General features: G+C 45.9%; 1 pseudogene; it reads left to right on the forward strand.

The window, feature by feature from the left end:
- Positions 1–11,734: 11,734 nt before the first annotated feature.
- Positions 11,735–11,855, forward strand: LOC115837792 (annotated as a pseudogene).
- Positions 11,856–19,882: the final 8,027 nt, after the last annotated feature.

Genomic DNA, 19,882 nt, shown 5'->3' on the forward strand with positions numbered 1-19,882 from the left:
AAAAGACAAAGTGCATACAAGGCTCAGCTCTTAACAATGACTGCTATGAATCAAGGAAAGACCCCTTCCTTGAGAGTGTGCTGGGAGGGGACAGATGAGAGCATACCAAGAGAACCTTTGCCTTTTTTGTGCAATTTCCCCTTGACTCAGCGGTCCCACTATCCTTCCCCAGCCCACACTTGTCCTCACCAGTGCCTGTATTTAGAAATGCACGCCCGTGTTGTCATAGAAAAACAGAAACCAGATGGTTGCTATGGAGATTTGTTTAAATACACACCTAGAACATGGCCCAGACTCTGGCAGTGGTGAGTAGCAATTCTTGCTAGGACCTGCATTTTTCTTCCTCTTAATTTGCTATTTCCCCACCCTTTTCTATTCTTGCTACATTTTCATGCTTCTCACTCTTGCTCCGAAATGCCACTTCCCACCTACCAGTACTGTTCTTAAACATCTCCTGTGTCTCAGGAAGTCACTGTTTAAGAACAGACTTATTTACCCTTTGAGCCTTAGTCCCTTCATCTGTAATATGGCAATAATGACAATTAAAAGTTTATATGGGGCCAGGTGCAGTGGCTCAAGCATGTAATCCCAGCACTTTGGGAGGCCAAGACAGGTGGATCACTTGAGGTCAGGAGTTCAGGACCAGCCTGGCCAATGTGGTGAAAACCTGTCTGTACTAAAAATACAAAAGTTAGCTGGGCGTGGTGGTACACACCTGTAATCCCAGCTACTCGAGAGGCTGAGGCAGGAGAATCGCTTGAACCCGGGAGGCAGAGGTTGCAGTGAGCTGAGATCGTGCCACTGCACCCCAGCTTGGGCAACAGAGCAAAACTCCCGTCTTTAAAAAAAAAAAAAAAAACAAAACGTATATGGGCTGGGCTGGGCATGGTGCCTCATGCCCACAATCCCAGCATTTTGGGAGGCCAAGATGGGAGGATCACTTGAGCCCAGAAGTTTGAGACCAGCCTAGGCTACAAAATAAGACCTCATCTCTACAAAAAAACCTTAAAAATTAGCCAGGTGTGGTGGCACGCATTGTGGTCCCAGCTATACCAGAGGCTGAAGCAGGAGGATCCCTTGAGCTCAGGAGGTCAAGGCTGCAGTGAGCCATGTCTACACCACTGCACTGCAGCCTGGGCAACGGCCTGTCTCAAAAACTAAACTAAAAACCTTATATGCTTTTGTTAGAATTAAATTAGATATACAAAAAGAGGGGCCGGGCAGGGTGGCTCACGCCTGTAATCCCAGCACTTCAGGAGGCTGAGGCAGGTGGATTACTTGAGGTCAGGGGTTCGAGACCACCCTGACCAACATAGTGAAACCCTGTCTGTACTAAAAAATATAAAAATCAGGCCGGGCGCGGTGGCTCACGCTTGTAATCCCAGCACTTTGGGAGGCCGAGGCGGGCGGATCACGAGGTCAGGAGATCGAGACCACGGTGAAACCCCGTCTCTACTAAACATACAAAAAAAAAAAAAAAAAAAAATTAGCCGGGCGTGGTGGCAGGCGCCTGTAGTCCCAGCTACTCGGAGAGGCTGAGGCAGGAGAATGGCGTGAACCCAGGAGGCAGAGGTTGCAGTGAGCCGAGATCACGCCACTGCACTCCAGCCTGGGCAACAGAGCGAGACTCCGTCTCAAAAAAAAAAAAAAAAAAAAATATAAAAATCAGTCTAGCGTGGTGGTGGGCACCTGTAATCCCAGCTATTCGGGAGGCTGAGGCAGGAGAATTGCTTGATCCCAGGAGGCAGAGGTTGCAGTGAGCCGAGATCATGCCACTGCACTCCAGCCTGGAAGACAGAATGAGAGTCCGTCTCAAAAAGAAACTTGTATCATAGCTGGCAAAATGGAATTTGGTTTTATGCTAAAATAAAATCCTAGAGCCAGGTGTGGAGGTGAGTGCCTATAATCCCAGCTACTTGGAGGCTGAGACAGGAGGATTCGTTGAGCCCAGGAGTTCAAGACCAGTCTGGGCAACATAATAAGACCTCATCTCATAATAAAGTAAATAATAAAGTAAAATAAAAATCTTACTCTAGGGCGCCTGGGAACCAACCAGTGGTGCCTTTAGAAATCTTGGTTTATGCTTCCTCTCTGACAGTAGGAAAAAGCTATTGTGGGAGTTTCCCCTGCCATGTAGAGTGATGGAAGAGCAGAATTGTGGAGGATCAGGGTTGCTTTGTTTTGTCTTTGTTGTACTCAGCTGGAAAGCTGTTTAACAAAAGAATCTGGTCATATGACCTCCTTTCTGCAATTGGAAATTAACGCCACAGGGAACAGAAGATATAAGACACAGAATCCTCCTTGCCTGGCTAAAAATGGAAGAGGATAAAGGAAGCAGAATACTTTCTCGGCTTTTGGCTATTGCTACCCTCCTCTGAAAGACCCCTGTCCAAGAGGCTGGCTGTGTTGTGTGCCAGGCTAGAGCTTGTTCCTACTGTAAAATCTGTGTGTGATGTCTGTTGAGTTTTTTGGAAAACAAAAAACTTATATTTTAAAATACAAGGTATTAGAGGGCAGATAATTCCACCCTTGGAAATAAAAAAGATTTTCTTTTCTTCAGCTCGAATGTACTGTACAGCTGTGTTTCTGCGGTAGATCTCAGCTCTTAGGAACGAGAAAAACGAAAACATTACCCACTTTGCATTTCACTTCTGTTCTTTTCCTGTGAGACAGATACTACTATCCTATTTTTATGGGTTAAAAAACACAGATCAATTGAAAAAGAACTGGAAGGATAACTGCTAAACAGAATTGTTACAGCCAGGCACGTTGACTCACACCTGTAATCCCAACACTTTGGGAAGCTGAGGCAGGTGGATCACGAGGTCAGGAGATCAAAACCATCCTGGCCAACATGGTGAAACCCTGTCTCTACTAAAAATACAAAAATTAGCTGGGTGTGGTGGCGTGTGCCTTAATCCCAGCTACTTGGGAGGCTGAGGCTCAAGAATCGCTTGAACCCAAGAGGCGGAGGTTGCAGTGAGCTGAGATCGCACCACTGCACTCCAGCCTGGCAACAGAGCAAGACTCTGTCTCAAAAAAAAAAAAAAAAAAGAATTGTGGTTACTTCCAGAAGAGAATTAGGGGAGTGAGATTGGAAGTGGTAATCATAGGAACTTTAGTGTCATCTATATTTTCCTTTTTTCCAAGGAAAATATTCATGTATTAATTATTTAATTAAAAATTAAATTTTGGCTGAGCGCAGCGGCTCATGCCTGTAATCCCGGCACTTTGGGAGGCCGAGGTGGGCAGATCACGAGGTCAGGAGATCAAGACCATCCTGGCTAACATGGTGAAACCCCGTCTCTACTAAAAATACAACAAAAATTAGCCGGGCGTGCTGTCGGGTGCCTGTACTCCCAGCTACTCTGGAGGCTGAGGCAGGAGAATGGCGTGAACCCGGAGGCAAAGCTTGTAGTGAGCTGAGATCATGCCACTGCACTCCAGCCTGGGCGACAGAGCAAGACTCCGTCTCAAAAAAAAAAAAAAAAAATTTTTAAGTTTTGTGCAGTGGCAGTATCATAGCCAATGAGATTTGTCCAACGTACAATTATTGCTAATTGAAAACGTTTCAGGCCAAGCGCGGTGGCTCACGCCTATAATCCCAGCACTTTGGGAGGCCGAGACAGGCGGATCATGAGGTCAGGAGATTGAGACCATCCTGGCTAACACGGTGAAACCCCGTCTCTACTAAAAATACAAAAATTAGCTGGGTGTGGTGGCAGGCGCCTGTTAGTCCCAGCTACTTGGGAGGCTGAGGCAGGAGCATGGTGTGAACTTGGGAGGCAGAGCTTGCAGTGAGTGGAGATCGCGCCACTGCACTCCAGCCTGGGCGACAGAGCGAGATTCCATCTCAAAAAAAAAAAGTTTCAAGCCAGGCACGGTGGCTCACGCCTGTAATCCCAATACTTTGGGAGGCCAAGGTGGGTGGATCACCTGAGGTCAGGAGTTTGAGACCAGCACAGCCAACGTGGTGAAACCCCCATCTACTAAAAATACAGAAATTAGCCGGGTGTGGTGGCACACGCCTGTAATCTCAGCTATTCAGAAGGCTGAGGCAGGAGAATCACTTGAACCTGGGAGGTGGAGGTTGCAGTCAGCCAAGATTGCACCACTGCACTCTAGCCTGGGCAACAGAGTGAGACTCCAGAGCTGAGACTCTGTCTCAAAAGAAAAAAAAAAAAAAAGGTTTCTGTTGGGCCAGGCACAGTGGCTCACACCTGTTATCCCAGCACCTTGGGAGGCCAAGGCAGGCAGATCACTTGAGTCTAGGAGTTTTGAGACCAGCTTGGGCAACTTAGAGAGACCCTGTCTTTACAAAAAATTAGTCAGGTATGGTGGCACGTGCCATGGAAGGATCACTTGAGCCCGTGAAGTCGAGGTTGCAGTGAACTGTGATCTTGCCACTGCACTCCAGCCTGGGTGATGGAGTGAGACCCTGTCTCAAAAAAATAAAATAAAATAAAAATAATAATTTTCACATATCCCACTGTGATGACTTACAATATAGCTGGCATTGGCAATTTTTGACAGTCTTTACAGAGACTGACTTTTAAAAAATAAATAAATAAATTTCAGGCTGGACATGGTGGCTCATGCCCACAATCCCAGCACTTTGGGAGGCAAAGGCGCGTAGATCACCTGAGGTCAGGAGATTGAGACCAGCCTGGTCAACATGGTGAAACCCTGTCTCTACTAAAAATACAAAAATTAGCTGGTGGTGACGCACACCTGTAATCCCAGCTACTTGGGAGGCTGAGGCAGGAGAGTCGCTTGAACCCAGGAGGCAGGAGGTTGCAGTGAGCTGAGATTGTGGCATTGCACTTTAGGCTAGGTGACAAAAGCGAAACTCCATCTCAAAAAATAAATAAATAAATTTCAAATTGAAAGGTGAGGCTATTTCATAAAAAAAATTTTTTTTTAATTTGAGACAGAGTCTCGCTCTATCATCCAGGCTAGAGTGCAGTAGTGCAATCTCAGTTCACTGCAACCTCCACCTCCCGGGTTCAAACAATTCTCCTGCTGAGATTATGGGCACCCGCAACCACACCTGGCTTATTTTTGTATTTTTAGTAGAGATGGAGTTTCACCATGTTGGCCAAGCTGTCGAACTCCTGACCTCAAGTGATCTGCCCGTCTCAGCCTCCCAAAGGCTCATGCCCAGAGTCTTGAGCCATGGTGCCTGGCCCTATTTTATAAAATTGTAATGAAGCCGAGAAAAGATAATTCATCTAAGATCACTTGATAAATGACAGACTCCAAAGCTCATGGCTACTTGACCAAATCACTTTGCTCTGTGTACATCCTTATAGAGAACTAGGTTTGGGGCCAAGAGGGACTCATGATTTATCCCTCTCATGGGCAGTAGGTTTGTTATAGTGGGCCCTTGGCCTTAGCTTGGTTTTCTTTATCAGTAAAGGAGAGCATGACCAGATCATGCCATACCAACTTGATGGCCTAGGCCTAGGGCTTGGCTTGTGAGGTGTGACTAAATCACATAGCCTCAGATAAGGAATAAGGGGAAATTTAAAGTAGGATTGATAAAGGAGATTATGTTTTACACTTAACAAAATCTTAAACTGGATGTTTCAGCTGGGGTATCAAGATCTAATTGATGTAAATGCAGTATTTTAAAGGAACTTACCAAGGACCAAAGGGAGACAGCAGATGTAAATGCAGTATTTTAAAGGAACTTACCATGCAATACAGCAGATATTATCCTTTAAAATGCAGTATTTTAAAGGAACTTACCATCTGCAATACAGCAGATGTAAATGCAGTATTTTAAAGGAACTTACCAAAATGCAGTATTTTAAAGGAACTTACCAAGGACCAGTTGCATAACTCTTGAACCCCCTCACCCATTTCAAGAGTATAAAAAGTGAAGATAGAAGGCCAGATGCAGTGGCTAACTCCTGTAATCCTAGCACTTTGGGAGGCTGAGGTGGGAGGATCACTTCAGGCTAGTTCAAGACCAACCTGGGCAACATGGTGAGACCTTGTCTCCACAAAAAAATTAAAAAATTATGCCAGGCACGGTGGCTCCCGCCTGTAATCCCAGCACTTTGGGAGGCTAAGGAGGGCGGATCACGAGGTCAAGAGATCGAGACCATCCTGGTCAACATGGTGAAACCCTGTCTCTACTAAAAATACAAAAAATTATTTGGGCATGGTGGCACGCGCCTGTAGTCCCAGCTACTTGGAAGGCTGAGGCAGGAAAATCACTTGAACCTGGGAGGTAGAGATTGCAGTGAGCACCAAGATCGCACCACTGGACTCCAGCCTGGTGACAGAGCAAGACTCCTTCTCAAAAAAAATAAAAAATTTAAAAAAATTAAAAATTTAAAAATTTAAAAATATTAAAAAGCCAGGGGCAGAGGCTCATGCCTGTAATCCCAGCACTTTGGGAGGCTGAGGCGGGCAGATCACTTGAGGTCATCAGGAGTTCAAGACCAGCCTGGCCAAATGGTGAAACCCCGTTTTTACTAAAAATACAAAAATTAGCAGGTTGCGGTGGTGGGCGCCTATAATCCTAGCTACTCTGGAGGCTGAGGCAGGAGAATCACTTGAACTCAGGAGGTGGAGGTTGCAGTGAACTGAGATCGCACCACTATACTCCAGCCTGGGCAACAGTGCAAGAGTAATCCATCTAAAAAAAAAAAAATTAGCCAGGCATGGTGATGCATGCTTGTAGTCCCAGCTACTACTCAGGAGGCTGAGGCAGGAGGATCCCATGAGCCATCATCATACCACTGCACTTCAGCCTGGGCCACAGAGTGAGACCCTGTCTCAAAAAAAAAAAAACAACAAAAAAGTGGAGATTGGTTTATAAAAGAGCTTTCTTTGGAGAGAGCTACTACCATGCTGTGAGCCCTATTCAATCCCAAAGAGAAGAGGTGGGAAAGGGCCAGGCGAGGTGGCTGATGCCTGTAATCCCAGCACTTTGGGAAGCTGAAGTGGGCGGGTCACCTGAGGTTAGGAGTTCGAGACTAGCCTGGCTAACATGGTGAAACCCTGTCTCTACTAAAAATACAAAAAAATTAGCCAGGCACGGTGACAGGTGCCTGTAGTCCCGGCTACTCAGGAGGCTGAGGCAGGAGAATCGCTTGAACCCCGGAGGTGGAGGTTGCAGTGAGCTGAGATCGCACCACTGCACTACAGCCTGGGCAAGGGGAGCAAAACTCCATCCCCTCCCCCCCCCAAAAAAAGAGATGAGGTGAGGAGTAATTCTATCTTCTCAATCCTAGAGACAGTGGCTTCAAGACCACTGAAACATTTTGTATTTGTCCTTGGGTAAGGGATAATCATTAGACTGTGTATGACTCACGGTAGAGGAATTTCAAGGCAAAGGCTGACTAACAACAGAGCCTGATGTAACAAAGTAGAGTCACATCCTGGAAGTCACCACACTGGCTTCTGTAAAGGGTCAGATATACATGAATCCTGTGGACCATGTGTGGAGCCAGTTTAAATCCTACTCAAGAGAACTGCCTGGATGCATAGTGGGGCTCTTCATGTGGAAAAGAACACTGGAAAACAAAAGGATAATGAGAGAGTGGTGGCTATAGAAATAGAATACATCACCTCACTTCAGGAAGTTGCCACTGCCTTTGGAAAGCGCCCCCAGGGAAGCCTCTGATGGAGCCATACAAATGCTCATGAGATAACTCTTAACATGAGCCAGGCCTAGACAGCATGAAGCCACTAATAACCCTTCCTCTTCATTCTGCCCCATTCCTAGAAACATCAGTGTAGCAAAAGGAGAGAAGCCAACTACCCCTCTTTCACAGAGGTGAGCTGGCTGGCTCTGTTGACCCTAGTTGTGGGGTAGAGAGATTCTTACCTATGATGAAAACTGATGTGTTAATATATTTCTGAACCAAGAGTATGTTTTGCTACTTAAAGTGATTGCAAAGACTGTTATCTAAAGGTGATCCACATCTGAGGAAAACCTCTCCCACTGAAATAAATTGTGCAGACAGGGGAAAACAAACTTTAATTTTCATTACATTTCTTCAGTTGAGACTTGTTAAGCATTCCAGTTATAGTCATTTTTGTATTCTCTGAGGCACTTAATTGGCACTCATGATATTGAGATTATTCCTTCCAGATTGTAATGTGTAACCTTCTGGTTAATATCCTCTCTATAATAAAACAACTCAAAAGACAGTTTTAGGGACTTAAATTTCAATAAATCTGGTTGAGGCCAAGGAAACTTGAAATACGTTGAAATAAAGTTAGTTGGAAACTAACTTTAAGATCATCTAGTTCCAGGCCAGGCACGTGGCTCACCCTGTAATCCCATCACTTTGGCAGGCTGAGGCAAGTGGATCTCTTGAGCTTAGGAGTTAGAGACCAGCCTGGGTAACAGCAGAACCCTGTCTCTTAAAAAAAAAAAAAAAAAAAAAAAAATCTAGTTCCAACGAATGCCTCCTCAGTGAATCTTTTTCACAGTATCCCTGGAAAGTGAACATTTAGTCTCTTGAATAACTCCAGTGTCTTGAAATCTAGTATCTTCACCCTCATGAAAACGTCAAGAGTTTGAGGACCACCTCTTTCTACATCCACTAGCCTAAATGTTCTCCCTCCCTTTAGCTGGTCCTCCTTGACATAGCGTGGACTCCTGGCATCACCTTGTCTACTCTCTGGATGAGCTCAAATGTGTCAGTGTGCCTAACTTTGGTCCAGATGTGGCCTCACGAAGCCAAATAGAACTAAACCATTACCTGCTTGCTTGTAGACCTGGACCGTAAGAGAGCCCAAGGCCCCCTTAGGTTTTCTTTCCTACTTATGCTACTGACTCACATCAAACTGACACCTAAGCTGGACATGATGGTGCACACCTGTAGTCTTAGCTACTCGAGAGGCTGAGGCAGAAGATAGATTGAGCCCCAGGAGTTTGAAACCGGCCTGGGCAACATGATGCCCATCTGACAACTAACAAAAACCTACAGGTGTTATTTTCAGGGTAAGGTAGGGTTGTTTTGATTTCATAATAATAAATTAATGCATTAATTTTATACAACATGTAACATTAAAAACCTTCATTCAAAAAAAAACACAAAACTATAGGTCGGACGTGGTGGCTCACACCTGTAGTCCTAGCACTTTAGGAGGCCAGGGTGGGTGGATTGCCTGAGCTTAGGAGTTTGAGACCAGCCTGGGCAACATGGTGAAACCCCATCTCTACCAAAATACAAAAAACTAGCTGGGCATGGTGTACTCCTATAGTCCCAGCTACTCGGCACGCCGAGGTGGGAGAATGGCTTGAACTCAGGAGGTGGAGGTTGCAGTGAGCCAAGATCGTGCCACTGCACTTCAGCCTGGATGACAGAGCAAGACTCCAACTCAAAAAAAAAAAAAAAGCCGGGCATGGTGACTTTGGGAGGCTGAGGCCGGCAGATCACTTGAGGTCAGAAGTTTGAGACCAGCCTGGCTAACATGGTGAAACCCTGTCTCTACTAAAAAAAAAAAAATATATATATATATATATATATATATATAAATTATATATATACACAAAAATTATCTGGCCATGGTAGCAGACACCTGTAATCCTAGCTACTCAGGAGGCTGAGGCAGGAGAATCGATTAAACCCGGGAGGCGGAGAGGCAGAGGTGCAGTGAGCTGAGATGACACCACTGCATTGCAGCCTGGGCGATAGAGTGAGGCTCCTCAAAAACGACAAAAAAAAAAAATTACAAACAAGGCTTCCTTGCCATTATTCCAAGTCCTGGTCCTTTCCTTCTAGAGATAAACACTGTTTAATTTTGATTATATATCCTTCCAGCCCTTTTTCTATATATTTACATGTAGAAATATATGGGACTTTTTTTTTTTTTTTTTTTTCCAGACGGTCTCACTCTGTTGCCCAGACTGGAGTGTAGTGGCGTGATCTTGGCTCACTGCACCCTCTGCCTCCTGGACCAAGCAATCCTCCCACCTCAGCCTCCAGAGTAGCTGGGACTACAGGCACATGCCACCACGCCTGGATAATTTTTGTATTTTTTTTGTAGAGACAGAGTTTTGCCATGTTGCCCAGGCTGATCTTGAATTCCTGGACTCAAGTGATCTGCCTGCCTTGGCCTCCCAAAGTGCTGAGATAATAGCCATGAGCCACCACACCCGGCTAGTTATATGAGACTTTTAAAACATAAATGGACTAGGCATAGTGCCTCACACCTGTAATCCCAGCACTTTGGGAGGCTAAGGCAGGAAAATCACTCAAGGCCAGGAGTTTGAGACCATCTGGGTAACATAGTTTTGTGTCTACAAAAACTAAAAAATAGCCAGGTGTGGTGGCACACACTTGTAGTCCCAGCTACAGGGAGGCTGAGGTGGGAAGATTGCTTGAGCCCTGGAGGTCAAGGCTGCAATGAGCCATGATAGTGCCACTGGATTCCAGCCTGGGCAATAGAGCCAGACCCTGTCTCAAAAAAAATAAAAAAAAAGTATCACATGGTTTGTATTACTCCATATCTTCTTTTTACGCTTAACATGTTTCAGAGAACTTGCATCTCAATACATATAAAGATGTCTCATTCATTAAGAACTGTTCTATTGTAACCTATAGTATGAATGTATCACAGCTTACTTAACCATTCTGTTGTTGGACATATAGATTGTTTCCAATTGTTTGCTATTACAGTGTTTCAGTGAAAATTCTTTATGCCTCTTAGTGCTATATGGGAGTATTTCTCTAGGGTAAAACATAAATATATATTTAAATATAAATATATATAAAAATATAAATATATATAAATATATTATAAATATAAATATATATAAAAATATATCATAAATATAAATATATATAAATATATATATAATATTGTTTTATTTTATTTTAGACAAAGTTTTGCTCTTGTCACACAGGCTGGAGTGCAGTGGCACAATCTCGGCTCATTGCTACCTCAACCTCCCGGGTTCAAGCAATTCTCCTGCCTCAGCCTCCTGAGTAGCTGGGATTACAGGCATGCAACATCACGCCTGGCTAATTTTTTAACTTTTTTGTAAAGACGGGGTTTCATCATGTTGGCCAGGCTGGTCTTGAACTCCTGACCTCAGGTAATCCACCCACCTCGGCCTCCCAAAGTGCTGGGATTACAGGCATGAGCCATTGCACCTGGCCTCTCTAGGGTAAATACTGAAAGTTGCTGGGTCACAGGGTATGCACGTTTAAAATTTTTTTTCTTTTTAAAGGGACCGAGTCTCGCTCTGTTGCCCAGGCTGGCATACAGTGACGCAATCTTGGCTCAATGAAACCTCCGCCTCCCGGATTCAAGCGATTCTTCTGCCTCAGCCTCCGAGTAGCTGGGCCTACAGGCGCTTGCCACCACGCCCAGCTAATTTTTGTATTTTTTTTTTTTTTGAGACAGAGTCTTGTTCTGTCGCCCAGGCTGGAGTGCAGTGGCGCAGTCTCGGCTCACTGCAAGCTCCGCCTCCCGGGTTCACGCCATTCTCCTGCCTCAGCCTCTCTGAGTAGCTGGGACTACAGGCGCCCGCCACCACGCCCGGCTAATTTTTTGTATTTTTAGTAGAGATGGGGTTTCACTGTGGTCTCGATCTCCTGACCTTGTGATCCGCCCGCCTCGGTCTCCCAAAGTGCTGGGATAACAAGCGTAAGCCACCGCGCCCGGCTAATTTTTGTATTTTTAATAGAGACGGGGTTTCACCATATTGGCCAGGCTGTCTCAAATTCCTGACCTCGTGATCTGCCCTCCTTGGCCTCCCAAAAGTTCTGGGATTACAGGTGTGAGCCACCGCGCCCAGCATTTAAAATTTTAATATGCACTTTTTGCAACCCAGAACTCATTGTTCAGTACGAGTTTTGATACATATAAGAAGGGATATTATGATACCTGAGACAGTTAACTGATGGGAGTATTGATAGCCATAAAGGTTGGTTCCAGGCCAGGTGCAGTGGCTCAAGCCTGCAATCCCCACACTGAGGTGGGTGTATTGCTTGAAACCAGGAGTTCAAGACCAGCCTGGTCAAGAAAGTAACAAACACCTCATCTCCACAACAATTTAAAAATTAGCCGGGTATTGGGGCATGTGCCTGTAGTTGCAGCTACTCAGGAAGGGGAGGCTGAGGCAAAAGAATTGAGTCCAGGAGTTGGAGGCTGCACTGAGCTTTGATGGCACCACTCTACTCCGGCCTTGGTAACAAAGACCTTGTGTCTTAATAAAAAAAAGATTGATTCTAGGACTGTAGAATAGATAGTTAAACAGCATGGGATATGAGGGAAATCCTCAGCAGTATTAATTTTGCATTCAAATTTCATGTTGACGATACATACGATGGCTTTTTGTTTTAAAGGCTTTTATCTTGAGAACATGATGTCTGGAGTTAAAGGTATTGGCATATTCCACACATCTGTACTATTCTTGAGTGTGATCGCTTAAGGTGTCAAATTGAGAACCAGGCAGATCCCCACCACCTACAGTATAAAGGACCCTAAAGTAAATTGGTTGAAGAAATTAGATCCCAAAGATTCTCGGTGAATTTTGAAGTCTTCATCAGTATATCCATATTAAAAGGAGATGACAGGAAGCCAAAGTAATTATGGGCTGACAAGACAACTGGATCATTTTCATTAAAAAGGCTAACTTGAAGATAAATCTTTTGACTCCAGCTCTTTAGAGGATCGAAAGTGACCTTGATGGACAGTGGAAGAAATCACAACATGGGGCCGGGCGCGGTGGCTCACGCCTGTAATCCCAGCACTATGGGAGGCTGAGGCGGGTGGATCACGAGGTCAGGAGATCGAGACCACGGTGAAACCCCGTCTCTACTAAAAATACAAAAAAAAAATTAGCCGGGCGCAGTGGTGGGCGCCTGTAGTCCCAGCTACTCGGGAGGCTGAGGCAGGAGAATGGCATGAACCCGGGAGGCGGAGCTGGCAGTGAGCCGAGATCGCGCCACTGCACTCCAGCCTGGGCAACAGAGCAAGACTCCGTCTAAAAAAAAAAAAAAAAAGAAATCACAACATGGAATTCCTTGAATAAAAATTTATTGACTTTAAATAATTTTGTCTAATGTTACATATACACAATTTAAAAACTATTTACACCCGGGTGCAGTGGCTCATGTCTGTAATCCCAGCACTTTGGGAGGCCAAGGCGGGCAGATTACAAGGTCAAGAGATCGAAACCATCCTGGTCAACATGGTGAAACCCTGTCTCTACTACAAATATAAAAATTAGCTGGGTGTGGTGGCAGGTGCCTGTAGTCCCAGCTGCTTGGGAGGCTGAGGCAAGAAGGCAAGAGAATCGCTTCAACCCAGGAGGCGGAGGTTGCAGTGAGCCAAGATCATGGCATTGCACTCCAGCCTGGCAACAGAGCAAGAATCCATCTCAAAAAAAAAAAAAACCTCTTTACATTGTTGAAAAAAAATTGTAATATGTACTTACAGATTGCCCTAAATTGATTTATATTCCCACCAACCTTGTAAGACTGCCACAGGCCATTTGCCCATACTTTTCTAATACTTGATATTAGATATGAGTGGTCATTTAATTTATTATTATTATTATTTTTTTTAGAGACAGAATCTCACTCTGTCACCCAGGCTGGACTACAGTGGCATGATCTTGGCTCACTGCAACCTCCACCTCCTGGGTTCAAGCAATTCTCCTGCCTCAGCCTCCTGAGTAGCTGAGATTACAGGTACACGCCACCATGCCCGGCTAATTTTTGTATTTTTTAGTAGAGACAAGGTTTCACTGTATGTTATCCAGGCTGGTCTCGAACTCCTGACCTCAGGTGATCCGCCTACCTCGGCCTCCCAAAGTGCAGGGATTACAGGCGTGAGCCACCGTGCACCTGGCCTAGTCATTTACATTTTTGCCAGCACGAAAGATAAGCAAAAGTTATACATACACGCATTTACATACATGCATGTGTAGAGATTATAGGTACATGTGTATGGGCATGTATGTATATACCATTTGTATTGTCCTCCATTTTAACCCCTTATTTTGCCCATATTTTTGTTGTCTCTCTTATTTTTTAGAGACAGGATCTTGCTCTGTCACACAGGCTGGTATACATGGGTGAGATCATAGCTCACTGTAGCCTTGAACTCCTAGGCTCAAAAGATCCTCCCACCTTAGTCTCCCAAGTAGCTAGGACTACAGGCACACAGCATCTCAAGATCTTGGCCTCAGGTGAATCGCTTGACCCCAGGAGGTGGAGGTTGCAGTGAGCCGAGATCGTGTCACTGCTCTCCAGCTTGGGCGACAGAGACTGACTCCATCTCAGAAAAAAAAAAAAAAATCCTGAACGCAATTGATTCTCCTGTCTCAGCGTCCCAAAGTGCTCGGATAATAGGTGTAAGCCACCATGCCCTGACACTTTATTTTTATTTATTTAGTTATTGAGACAGAGTTTCACTCTTGTTGCCCAGACTGGAGTGCAATGGTGCGATCTTGGCTCACTGCAACCTCCGCCTCCCAGGTTCAAGCAATTCTCCTGCCTCAGCCTCCCGAGTAGCTGGGATTACAGGCATGCACCACCACGCCCAGCTAATTTTGTATTTTCAGTAGAGACGGGGTTTCTCCATGTTTGTCAGGCTGGTCTCGAACTCCCAACCTCAGGCGATCCACCCGACTCAGCCTCCCAAAGTGCTCGGATTACAGGCGTGAGCCACCACGCCCGGCCACTTTATTTTTTTTTTAACCTTTGCACTGAACTTTGCATTTGACCCATTTAAACTGCATTTTAGCTGGGTGCAGTGGGGTATGCCTATAGTCCCCGCTACTTCAGAGGCTAACGTGAGAGGATCATCTGAGGCCAGGAGTTTTAAGGCTGTAGTGTGCTATGAATGCACCTGTGACTAGCAGCTGTGCTCCAGCATATAGAGACCCTGTCTCTAAAAAATGTAAAAACAAAACAAAACAAAAACACCCCACCTCGTTAGATTTGGTCCTGCCTGCCAAGATCTCTTTATATTCTGGTTCTGCTATCCAGCATATTATCTCTACCAGATTACTGATGTCTACAAATGTGATAATCTGTCATCAACGTTCTTAACTAAACCATTTGTACAAACATTGAATAGGACAGCACTCAGAACACTATGCAGTAGACACTTCTAATTTGGTATTAATCCATTGTTAGTTAATAGGATTCTGAGTATTGTTTGCATTGCCTGCTCAGCCAATAGCAACTGGGAGCCTAGTTCAACTGGAACGTGCAGCTGCAGGCCCCATTGTAGACTTCACAGAAGAGAGGTCTGAGTTCTGTGTCTCAAGCCAAAAGGAGAAAAAAAAATTTTTTTTTCTTCGAAACAGAGTTTTGCCCTTGTTGCCCAGGCTGGAGTGCAATGGTACGATCTCGGCTCACCACAACCTCTGCCTCCCAGGTTCAAGCAATTCTTCTGACTCAGCCTCCCTAGTAGCTGAGATTACAGGCATGCGCCACCATGCCCAGCTAATTTTGTATTTTTAGTAGAGATGAGGTTTCTCCATGTTGGTCAGGCTGGTCTCGAACTCCTGACCTCAGGTGATCCGCCCATCTCGGCCTCCCAAAGTGCTGGGATTGCAGGTGTGAGCCACTGCGCCCAGCCCAAAAGGAGAAAATTTTAAATTTAATAGTAAACAAGTTTTCTACCCATTTCTTGGGCTTATGTCATCTGGGTCATTTCCTCTAAAGATCTGCTGCTTTCATTTCAGAACCCACACATTTTCTAAACACCTATAAATTGTCATTCATTCTTCAATTTTGTATCATCTAGTTTAGGTCAACTACAGTTCCAATCTACCACATCCTTTCTGGCTTCACTTCTTTCTTCATCCACCTTGGACTTCATGGACAATTATCTCAAGACACTTTTACCACACCCTCAGTTACCTTTGTCTTTTGTTCTTTGGTCCCAACCACCTCACCCCTCCCCAGTTCTAGATCAATGTAACCTTTATGTTTATTTGCTCATTCAAGAAATATTTATTCAGGGCCTGTTGATATGCCAACAGTTGTTCTAGGTATTGAGGACACAGATGTGTTTTCTCTCCTTCTGAGTGTTGGCTTCTGTTTTATGGGAGAGCATTAGTTAATCATGAGTCGGAACTGGTACCAGTATGTGCTTTCCAGCCTTAACTTGGTAGTCCTCATGGGGAGCCAAACGCCTTGTCAATTTCTCACAGCTGCTCTCCTTAAGCACTTCTTTCTAGTCCCAGCCTCTGCCTTTTGTAGACCACCTTACAGTCGGCCTCAAAAGGATAATAAACCAGTGCCACATTCCCCAGCGTTCTTCCCTTTCCTTTTCCCTTTCCCCCTCCCCTCCCCTCCTGTCCCCTCCCGTCCCTCAGGCTGGAGTAGTACAGTGGCACAATCTCAGCTTCCTGCAACCTCTGCCTCCCAGGTTCAAGTGATTATCCTGCCTCAGCCTCCCTGGTAGCTGAGATTACAGGCACCCGCCACCGCACCTGGCTAATTATTTTTGTATTTTAGTAGAGACAGGGTTTCAAATGATCCACCTGCCTTGGCCTCCCAAAGCACTGGGATTAAAGGCATGAGTCAGCACACCTAGCCTCTTCCCCGCCCTTCCCCATCCCTTCTCTTCTCTTCCTTTTTTTCTTCGCTCTGTCACCCAGGCTGGAGTGCAGTGGCATGACCTCAGCTCACTGCAACCTCCGCCTCCCGGGTTCACGCCATTCTTCTGCCTCAGCCTCTCCGAGTAGCTGGGACTACAGGCGCCCGCCACCACGCCCGGCTAATTTTTTTGTATTTTTAGTAGAGACGGAGTTTCACCGTGGTCTCAATCTCCTGACCTCGTGATCCACCCGCCTCGGCCTCCCAAAGTGCTGGGATTACAAGCGTGAGCCACCGCGCCCGGCCCTATATATTTTTTTTTAAGATGGAGTTTCGCTCTTGTTGCCCAAGCTGGAGTGCAATGGCGCGATGTCAGCTCACCGCAACCTCTGCCTCCCAGGTTCAAGCGATTCTCCTACCTCAGCCTCCCGAGTAGCTGTGATTACAGGTGCCCGCCACCAGGCCTGGCTAATTTTTTTGTATTTTTAGTAGAGACAGGGTTTCTCCATGTTGGCCAGGCTGGTCTTGAACTCCTGACCTCAGGTGATCCTCCCACCTCAGCCTCCCAAAGTGCTGGGATTTACAGGCTGAGTGACTGTGCCCGGCCTTTTTTTTTGTTTTTTTGAAACAGTCTTGCTCTGTCGCCTAGGCTGGAGTGCAATGGCACAATCTCGGCTCACTGCAACCTCCGCCTGCAAGGTTCAAGCGATTCTCCTGCCTCAACCTCCCTAGTAGCTGGGATTACAGGTATGCGCCAACATGTCTGGCTGATTTTTGTATTTTTAGTAGAGACAGGGTTTGCCACGTTGGCCAGGCTGGTCTTGAACTCCTGACCTCATGATCTGCCCACCTCGGCCTCCCAAAGTGCTGGGATTACAGGCGTGAGCCACTGCACCCGGCCAACAGTGTTTTTTGTTTGTTTGTTTTTTTGAGGTTCAGGACTGTGGCCAAGATATTTATCTTAAGAATAAGAGACATTCTAGGCCGGGCGCCGTGGCTCACACCTGTAATCCCAGCACTTTGGGAGGCTGAGGAGGGCGGATCACGAGGTCAGGAGATCGAGACCATCCTGGCTAACATGGTGAAACCCTGTCTCTACTAAAAATACAAAAAATTAGCCGGGCTAGGTGGCAGGCGCCTGTAGTCCCAGCTACTCGGGAGGCTGAGGCAGGAGAATGGTGTGAACCCTGGGGGGTGGAGCCTGCAGTGAGCTGAGATCGTGCCACTGCACTCCAGCCTGGGCAACAGCGAGACTCTGTCTCAAAAAAAAAAAAAAAGAATAAGAGACATTCTTAGGGAGTGTGGACAAACCCAGAGGTTCCTATGACTGACTGATACTAAGAACCAGGAAACCTAAGTGAATTAAAATTCCCTGAGAACAAGCCCTCCCAAGAGATCATGCTGACTCCTTGCCTCCTTGATGCACAGGGTGAGAGTCTAGAAGGTGGTCTGCCTGCTGATCTTGTATAATATGATGGCTATCTGATGATATGTTACACTCTGTTATCTTCTTAGTCATCAAGGCCTATAGATCCTGCTCCTCAGTGTCTCTAAATGTATCTTTTTTCCATTTCTACTGCCGTCACCCAACTACATGTCACCATTATTTCTTTTTTTCTTTTTTTTTTTAATAGAGATGGGGCCTTGCTATGTTGCCTAGGTTGGTCTTGAACTCCTGGGCTCAAGCAGTCCTCTCACCTCGGCCTCTCCAAGTGCTGGGATTACAGATGTGAGCCACCACACCCAGCCCTAACATTATTTCGTGACTATCATACTGCAGTAGCCTCAACATTTATTTCTTTGCCTCCAATTCTCTCTCCCTTAATCCATTCTAAAGCCCACCATTAGAGTAATGAAACTAAATTAGACCATGCATCATGGTACTCTAGGGCTTAGTGGTTCCCAATTGTTTAGAGAAGTTCAAAACTCTTTGACTTTCAAAGCCCTCAATAGTATGTCCCCATCTTTTTTTTTTTTTTTTTTTTTGAGACAGAGTCTCACTCTGTCCCCAGGCTGGAGTGCAGTGGCGAGATCTCAGTTCACTGCAACCTCTGCCTGCCAGGTTCAAGCGATTCTCCTGCCTCAGTCTCCCGAGTAGCTGGGACTACAGGCACGCACCACCATGCCCAGCTAATTTTTGTATTTTTAGTAGAGATGGGGTTTCACCATGTTGGCCAGGATGGTCTCGATCTCCTGACCTCATGATCCGCCCACCTCAGCCTCCCAAACTGCTGGGATTACAAGCATGAGCCACCGTACCCAGCCTGGCCCCCATCTCACTTTTCTATATATCCCATGTTGGTAAACATTCAGGTTCATCCATTCAACACTGGAGTGTCTGCCATGGGTCAGGCATGGCTGGGGTTACGAAGAGAAGTACATTAAGTGCTCTCATCAAGTGGACAACCAGAGAGAGTAATAAAATTGAAGAGTAGCCAGTATAGAAGAAGGAAAATCAGGAGTGTGTGGTACCCTAAAAAGCACAGGAAGAAAGTGTTTCTGCACAAGAATGATCAACCAAGTCAAATACTGCTGAGAAGTATAAGGAGGCCTGCAAATTGACCACTGAGACATGGCAATGTAGAGGTCATAGATAACCTTGACAAGTTTCAGTGGTGAGAATCAAAGCTTCATAGGAATGGGTTCAAGACAGAAAAGGAGGTGAAGAGGTTGCTATACAAAGGGACATCAGGCTGGGCACAATGGCTCACTCCTGTAATCCCACTTTGGGAGGCCGAGACGGGAGGATGGCTTGACTCCAGGAGTTTATACTAGCCTGGGCAACACTGAGACCCCCATCTCTGCCAAAAATAAATTTTAAAAAATTAGCTGGACGTGATGGTACATGCCTGTAGTCCTAGCTACTTGGGAGGCTGAGGTGCTCAGATGTTCAGTGCTGCAGTGAGCCATGATTGCACCACGGTACTTCAGCCTTGACAGAGCAAAACCGTGGCTCTGCTGGGCGTGGAGGCTCATGACTGTAATCCCAGCACTTTGGGAGGCTGAAGCGGGTGGATCATGAGGTCAGGAGTTCAAGACCAGCCTGGCCAACATGGTGAAACCCCATCTCTACTAAAAATACAAAAATTAGGCCGGGCGCGGTGGCTCACGCCTGTAAGCCCAGCACTTCGGGAGGCCGAGGCGGGCAGATCATGAGGTCAGGAGATCGAGACCATCTTGGCTAACACGGTGAAACCCTGTCTCTATTAAAAATACAAAAAATTAGCCGGGCGCCTGTAGTCCCAGCTACTTGGGAGGCTGAGGCAGGAGAATGGCGTGAACCTGGGAGGCGGAGCTTGCAGTGAGCCAAGATCGTGCCACTGCACTCCAGCCTGGGCGACATA

Source organism: Nomascus leucogenys, chromosome 12 (genome assembly GCF_006542625.1).
Source record: "Nomascus leucogenys isolate Asia chromosome 12, Asia_NLE_v1, whole genome shotgun sequence".
Taxonomy (NCBI): domain Eukaryota; kingdom Metazoa; phylum Chordata; class Mammalia; order Primates; family Hylobatidae; genus Nomascus; species Nomascus leucogenys.